Source organism: Lonchura striata, chromosome 1A (genome assembly GCF_050655825.1).
Source record: "Lonchura striata isolate lonStrDom1 chromosome 1A, ASM5065582v1, whole genome shotgun sequence".
NCBI classification, from domain to species: domain Eukaryota; kingdom Metazoa; phylum Chordata; class Aves; order Passeriformes; family Estrildidae; genus Lonchura; species Lonchura striata.
In genome coordinates, this window is record NC_140741.1 from 56,929,889 (window position 1) to 56,938,334 (window position 8,446).

General features: G+C 41.7%; 1 long non-coding RNA gene across 2 annotated transcripts; it reads left to right on the plus strand.

Annotated features, from left to right (window-relative positions):
* Window positions 1-36: 36 nt before the first annotated feature.
* On the plus strand, window positions 37-8,203 carry LOC146763492 (uncharacterized). 2 transcript variants are annotated; one of them, XR_014952314.1, is made up of 2 exons: window positions 37-158; window positions 7,181-8,203. It is a non-coding gene; the product is annotated as an uncharacterized LOC146763492 (long non-coding RNA). The 2 variants fall into 2 exon arrangements; XR_014952315.1 differs by having other exon boundaries at window positions 52-158; window positions 1,177-8,203.
* The last annotated feature ends 243 nt before the right edge of the window (window positions 8,204-8,446 follow it).

Sequence of the window (8,446 nt, forward strand, 5' to 3'; positions counted from 1 at the left end):
TTCCTGCGGCACCGCCCTGCGCGCGTGGCGCCGGGAAACGTAGGATACAGGGATGGGCGTGTGGGGTCCGCGCCCGGCATGGGCGCTGAGGAGCTGCCGTCAGCGGGGCCGTGCGCTGTCAGCGCCAAGCGTCTGTTCGTCCCTGACTTTTAGCTTCTGTGAGTGTTCCTAAACCTGTCTCAAAGCTACCTTAGAACATCAGTGCCTAAAACACAAGGAACTACTGGCAGAGTCTAGCAAAGGGCCACAAAGGTGATGAGAGGTTTGGCACATCTCTCTAACGAGGAGAGTCTGAGGGAGCTGGGCCTGTTTAGTCTAGAGAAGAAAAGACTGAGAAGGGATCTCATCAATACATAAAAATATTTCAGAGGTGGGTATCAAGAGAATAGTGCCAGACTTTTCAGTGGTGCCCAGCAGCAGGACAAAGAGCAATGGCCATAAACTAAAACACAAGAAGTTCTATTTCAACATGAGGAAGAACTTTATGTTGAGGGTGACAAAGCACTGGAAGATGCTGTCCGGAGGGGTTGTGGAATCTGCCTCTCTGGAGATACTCAAAACCCACCTGGACATGTTGCTGTATCACTTGCTCCTGGTGACCCTGCCTGGGCAGGGAAGGTGGAAATAGGATCTTCCCTAACAGTTCTGTGATCTTTGTCTTAATAACACCTAGTTAGCAAACCTTTGTTCTTTTTCAGCAGAAAGAGGAATATTGTAAACATTGCAGTATAATTATTGCACGAGCATACTAGGACATTACTACGGATGGATAGTAATAGTAACATCTAAGAATGTATGTCATTATTTATGGGAAGTAAAAGCACAGAAAGATGAACTAATTTCCCATAGGTTGCTCAGCAGGTCAGCAGCACAGCAAGGAATAGAACCCTATGTACATATGAGTCCCTATCAAGTGTTTTCTTCCGGTTTAAAACAGGACATAATTTCTGTGTACTCTGGTAGAAAGTAAAGTTCTCTGGCAATTGCAAATCTAGGCGAAAGACTCCATGACTCCAACACTTATTTAGATTTCAAAGCATCTTCATTGGTCCATACTCTCAAGACAAAAGTTATTGGAAAATGATGTATTTTGTTACAGTGCATACTGAATTACTTCTCTTTCTTTGTTTCTGCCTTCACCCCCTTTTTCTTTTTTCTCTTTTACACTTCTCCCAGAATATTCCATTAAAGGACTGGCATGCATGGAAGAAAGCATGGGCCAAAAGTTTCTTGAAAGTCTGTAAGACACAACAGCTGAGTGGAACACAGTTGGCTCAAATAAATGCTCATTGGTGTTGAATTCAGTGTCTCCTTTCAAGTGTTGTAGACCAGGAATCTTGCTTCAGCTGGAAGTTACAGCTGAAGCAAGAAGTTAAGTCAGCTGAAGTTGCAGTTAAGTCAATCTGGCTTATTATGTTTTGACAGCTTTTGTTGCATAAGTGGTTTGTCACATCCTGAAAGTTTTCATTATACCTCTCCTTCTGGCTTCTTTTATGAAAGGGCTTTTGAAGTCCACTTGATCAGGAGATGGCAGTGAACAAATACATTGATTTCTGTTGTCATATCTACAAAAATTTAGATTGTTCCCCTAAGCTATTTTAGCTCCTAGAAGGACTGCTGCAGAGATCCGAGTATCCATATTGGGCTAGAAAAGCCACCCAAACTGGCTACTCCAGAATACCAACTGTAGACTGGGGACCTGTAGTCCCCATTCAAATGGGCATTCATTCCTACAGCCCAACTCCACCAAGGCCTGCCTCCACAGTGCGGGTTATTGACTGTATAGTTTCATGTCAAGGGCACACCACTTTTTAGTTGCTTTGCTGCTGCCCTCCTCCTCTGCCACACACTGCTGTTCCCTGAGCTCACACCATGATCTCTCACCTAAGACAAGCTGATCAAAAGCACAAGTGGTTCCTGGGTGAGCAGTGAGCTGCTGTGAACCACAGGCAGCCACACAGCTCTACAGGTGAAGCATAAACAAGATTGGAACCCATGCCTGAGGGTGTGAGAAAAGGACTTTCAATAGTCCCCTGCACTAGGGATAGTGTGGAAGCACATACTTGAGGTTAAGGTAGACCAAGCAGCTGAGTCAACCTCTTAAAAACAGGACTTCTTTCTTCCCTTTCCTACCTCACTCCTTCTACCTTCCTTCCTTACACATAGCATTTTCCCCACTGTTCATTCTGTTGAGCTGATGCAATACTAACTTGGCAGAAAAACAGCCATTCAGTGTAGTCTTTTGCTGGACTGGTGAATTGGTTTGTCTTACACTGGGGTTTGGCAAGCCCCAGACAACAAAAGGTAATAGAAGTGGGAGTGAAGTTGTATGCTGTAGTATCCATGAGTAATTAATTTAGCTTTAGATGCCCCTCAGCTTTTAGGAGAAGCTGCAGGAAGCACTGAGGTCCAGCTCCCTTTCCCTGCTCTACATTCCTGATCCAGTCTTGTCATTGCTATGTATCTACTGGAGTATAGGGGGTTGTTGTTGGGTTTTTGGGTTTTTTTTTTTTGCTAAGTTACCCTTCTGACCAGCTCACTGAGGCATCAGAGCTGGCACAAGAGAAGCAGCTGGAAACCGAGTGAGAAGGTGCAGGTGTAGGACCATCCCCTCCCGCAGCAGTGACCTGTTCTGTTGGCTGAGCTGATCTTATCCCACTGCACCACTACAAAAGCCAGGATGGACAACACAATCCTCCTCCCACAAATCTGTGATTATCACATCATTGCCGGAATTACAGTGGTTCCAAGAACAAAGTTAGGCAACCACCTTATTCACCAACAAAGTGTTCTATAATGCTACTATAGGCAGGGAAGGTAAAGAAGTAATTGCAATTAGGCAATTAATTAATACACCCAGAACAATTCAATACAGCTGCTGACCATCTTCCTGTCACAGCTTCTGCTGTCATCAAATTACCAGACTTACTCACTGAGTGGGTGCATCCAGGCCAGCTGAGCCTGTGGCTGACTAATCTTATTTCCTCCTCCTAGCCCTCTTTGCAATCTTATAGAAGTTTTACTGTAATTACAACTCTCTTTCAAATGCCAGATTCTTTATTTTTGCATAAAAGCATTTCTATATTTTTGCCAAATATTGTAGAAAATCTGTTCTACAGCAAAAATCAGATGTATGTATGTACACATACGGAATGAATATTCACAGTAATATCAAAATTTTATATTAAAAATGTTCAGTAAATCCCAGAGTAATTCCACAAGAGTTGCTATGATGCCTATGTACAAAGGAGGAAACTAAGCCACAGAAGTGCAGTGTTTTTCATTCAGCAGTAATTTAAAGTGTCATTGGACAATTTCAGAATTATCTAAACTGGTAGGACTGGGTGAAACTGTACTGAGAGAAGAAAAAAACACCACTAGTTATATGTTTTACCAACTTAGAACATCAAAATGGGATCCTGTGGGAACCCCAGCCTTGTTTTGGGGCCACATGTGGTGGTGAAATTCCTCCTCCAACCCGTGCTTCCAAAGAAAAACTCCGCAGGCTTAGCTGTTCGGTCTCAAGGCAGTTTATTGCTAGTTATCTAACAGATTATGTTCTTGGACTGCAGCTATTTGATCAGTGGCCTGGGTAGAGGCACACACACACCCTGACATCCTCTCTATCTGCTGTCTTCTTCGTCTCTCCCTCCGCCCAGGGTTGCTGCTATCTTTTATAAGATATATTACGTATAACATGTTTACAATTATTCCCCAATACCTACTACCTACGTTGCCAAGTGTTTTTCTACTCTAAACCAATCTGTGAGTGCCAACATCACCAAGAACATGGAGGTAAGGAAGAAGAAGGAAGAAGGATGGGATCAGCCCACTTTCCTCCATCTTAGAACTTCTGACCCCCATGTACAAAGTGAAAACCCCCCTGTACATGTGCTAAAACCCCCCTGTACAATACTAAAAAAATTTCCCCTCTACTTCGTAACTACTTATACTATACTATCTAACCTTTTGTGATTGCTTGTTCCACCTCCAAAGTTGGTAATTCATTCCATGGCTCAAACTCAAAATCACAGTTGTTTTTCAGCTGTCTGCCAGGGTCTAGAATGCTTCTGACCAAGGCCTGGAACCTCTAAAAATGTCTGAGAGACATTTTGAGTTCCCACAGGATCCTAGTAAGAGCCTTCATTGTAGAGAATAATATTTGATTTTTTTCATTAAGTGGCTGCTTGAATAGAGACAATATTGTTTCCTTGAACTATGGTAATCAACAGGAACACAAAATATTTAGGCTACATATGACTGCTGAGGCACTGTCATTTTGTCATATGTTATTTACAGTTGCAGCTGCCTCCTTATCAGTAACAGGATGGACCAGTGATGAGATGGTGTGAGATATGCTAAAGAATAAAGAGGGCCTACTGACATAAGCCTTGATATTTTCTCTGGGTGTTTATAGACTGACTTAAAACAGAAATCTGTCTGTCTACAACATAACTTGAGAAAACTTGAGAATTAAGACCATAACTAAACTATAGTGTCTCATTAGAAATTTGATTTCTACATTTATAGGAATAACCTCATAGAAATTAAGATACAGCATTTCAGGAGTGGAGACCCATCCATCCCCATTGTTAAGACACAACTTTGCAATGAAACACATCCATCCATTCACAAATTCAGGTCCACTTCTACGTATGATTGTGTAGTACCTTGCCAGTTTAAAAGGAAATAAAAGAAGCCAAATGCTTATTCCTAGGAATATTTTGAAACATTGGTTTCTATGAAAATAATAAATGTGTATTATATTCAGTTTGCCAATGATCTAGCCTGAATTATTTTCCTAAGAAACAATTTCCTAAATATGCTACTGCAGGAAAAAGAGCTACAACAGCCAGGTCCTAATTTTCCATTTCTCAGAAGGGCTCTGTGTCTGTGTGTGTGCAACTGCTCACACAAAACCCACACCAGTGCAGATGATATCTCTGATTTATAAATTTGTTCTTCTAAAACAGAGCCAACCAACATAGTCCTGCCCTTATCACTACATAGCCTCTGCAGCCTAACTATAACTCAGCCATCTGATCAATTGGAGCATTTCCTGGAGAAGTTTGTAATTCACTGTTGCAGTAAGAGCAGGTTGATGGTTTATCTTCAGTAAGAGAGCAACCTAGAAACAAAACTTTCCAGGTTTCCAGAGATATGAAGTCTCAGAGGTCTGGAACTCAGCATTAGTGCCTCCATAGTATCTCTAGAGGTAAGGGAAAGAACAACCTTCCTGTTGAGCAAATACAGACTGAATGAGTCTCCCCTTTGCTGTCTACAAGCTGCTGAGGCAAGCAAGGGCCTTGGCAGTTGTTATTAATAACCCCATCTCCAGACGTGCTGGAGAAGTGTGTAGTCACGCTTCTGAGCTGTCCTCAAGCAATTCCCATCTCCCTTTAGAAAGCTGTAATCTGTCAGAACATGCTGCTAAGAATACACTTGCAGAATATTATGCGTCAGGGAGAGGGTAGACCTCATCTACTATCTCCTAAAAATCTTTTTATGGAAACCACCTAAAAATAGCCTGGAAGCCTAACAGGGTATGTGGTTCAGTTTATAAGAAATAAAAATAAAAGTTCTGTGGTACCTTCAATTGCAACTTTTCAGAAGTAGGATTTAAGTTACAAGATTTGTCATTATGGGGGTGTTTTAAAAGCACAAGGAATAAAATCCTTACAGAAAAAAGTAGGTCATTGAAAACAAGCAGTACAGACTGTAACTTCAAATTAAAGTTTTTATTGCTCTTTACAGTCTCATTAATGAATTAGCTTCTTAGCTATTAACAACTCAATGCTGCCAACCTACAATATCCCACAATATTAGGAGACTTTTGGTCACATTCATCAGGAACATTAGAAATTCTACTTTTTCAAACTTGTGTCTGAGGAGAGCACGCATATCTGCAAGTGTGTCGCTGTATGTAGTCCTCAGGAAGTACATAGAGCACTGAAGAGTAAAAAATTGTCTTTAATAAAGCAAATAAATTTATGTAGGAAACAGTAATGTAGGAGAACCACAGAAGTCTTATATTGTCATCATGGCTAATATACTCAAGCATACCAAGTTTTAGTATTTTGTACTGGGAGACAATTTCTAAGGGGCTAGGGAGGTTTTAAAATATTTTTTAAGAGTTGCAGCTCCATATAGAGAAGATATTTTAAAAGTGTCTTGCACTGGAGAAAGAAATAGGTGAAATTTACAGTGGTCTTAAGTTGTGAAGATAGTGAATTTCACATTTTCCACTGCACAGCAAAGAATTTTTGTCTCCTGCATGGGTGAACAATGCCCTTTTGAGAAAGCAGCTAAGAATCAGAGTTGTCAACCACAGTCATCATCATCCCTGAGTTTAGGCAATCTTTTAAATCTATGACAATTAAATCAAAAGCATCTTCAAGAAAAGTCATCTTCAAGAGAAGCCTTAATTTTACTTAGTATTCCCTAGGAAGGAAATAAAGGCCTAATGTACTTGTGAGAGGCTTACGCACAAACACTCCCAAGTAGCACACATTGCATTTGCATACAGGTGTGTCACCCTGCAGCTGAGCAGGAGAAAGTCAAGAATCCTGAGCAGTTCCACATTGTCACAAACTGCTCCTGACAAGACTGACTTTGAAATCATTCTGTTTACCCCTACTATGCCTATGGACAAGATACTCCTGAAGCTCACTCTAATGAAGATTCATTCCTTTCTTTTAATTTCCAGAGTGCACTTGTTTCAGACAGTTTATTACCATTTTATTTTTCAGCACTGTCCTTGAGTTTAAAATCCTCAAAGTGTTTTATTTGTCCATCAGTAGAACCACTGTCTTTCTTGTATCGGATTATTGCTTCATTGTATAGGATGCTGCCCTCATCCTAGTACAAGGATTTCCTTGTGGGAATCATGAGCTAGTACACAGCAGAAAACACACAGAACTGTGTTGCTTCTGTTTGGTGCATTAGCCCAGATCAGATGCCTCTGTATCTGCACACAGAAACTTGCTGGAATCACAAAGTGAGTTCATCTCCACAAATCTAGAGGAGCTTTATAGTGGTGCTGTGATTTCTCACCTGGGTTGCATCTCTCCAAGTAGTGTGTAAAACGTTTTGGCCCATCTTTGCCCCCTTTTTCTATAGTGTAGTGGATCTACTATTGCAGGGAGCCCCAAAATGATGTCTTCCATCTTCCTTTGTATAGAAAAATACTCAAGAAGAAACCTTTGTCAGCACTACAGGGAGTGATCAGCTCTTGACTACTGATTTCTGGCTATACTTCTATTCTTCTGCTGGAAGCTATCAGTGTAACTACAACTCTGCAACTACAGACCAAACTTAAATACTGCTGAAATTGTGAGTATTTCACCGATGACAGGATGAAATTGCAGTACCACAGTGAATGAGCAGAAAAGATGCAATTATTGGAAGCTTTCTGGAAGAGGTTGCAGCCTTCCAGGAGACACTAACCAAGAGTCTCCAAAAGGTAATGCTGTGACAGGAATGGAGATACAGTCTGCTGATGTGACTTGGAGGCTTCGTGGCTGCGTAAATGCCTAAAGTGCTGGAGCCATTTCAGATACTAGAGCAGCAGGTCAGACAATTGGTTTTACTCTTTTCTTCTTGACTTTTATCAATGTTGTGCAAATATAACCTTTTCTTTGAAATGCTTTGTGACTCAGTCTATGAAAGAGGTACTGCAAGTAGCCCCAGAGCAGCAGTGTGCCTGGGACATTCAGGTGAGTTTTCTGTATGCCTTGAATATTGGAAACACACAATTTCATCTACATAAAATCCACAAGCCTTCCATGTGGGAAATTGTTAGAAGTTGTCATGGTTTGACACTGGCACAATGCCAGTGCCCCCATGAAAATGTGATCCCTCCCTTGAATGCTGTGAAGTGGAATCTAGAACAGAGCAAAGCAGGCTCAAGCTTAATAACAGGAAAAAAAAAAACTTTATTAAGCTACTACTACAAAAGGAAAAAGAAAGGAAAAAAAGGAAAAAAAGACCACACAAAGATCAAATGAAAACCTTGCAAAGCATTCCTCCCCCCCCACCACCCAACTCCAACAAACCACAGTGAGACACAATCTGGAGCCAAATCAGGTTTCCACCCTCCAGACAATCAATACTCAGTCCATCGAGGGAACAGAGTCTCTCCTGTGCCACAGACCCCCCAAGAAACACAGCTCCACATCCTGTGTTTCCATGTCACACATGGCACCGCCCGGAGAAAAGTTTGCCATGGTGACCCTCTCCTTTCCATGCACAGTGCTCTCACCACAAATGCATGGATGGACAGACTGCTTTTAGGATTTTTCTTTTCAAGGATGCCCTGCCAAGAGGGGAGAAAACAACAGTTCAGTTTTTCATTGTTTGGGACCACAGTCCCCCCCCATTTTCCCCTGGGGCCGAGGGCTCAAGAACAGAGATCTTCTTCTCTTCTCTTTCCTTTCCAGGACAGGGG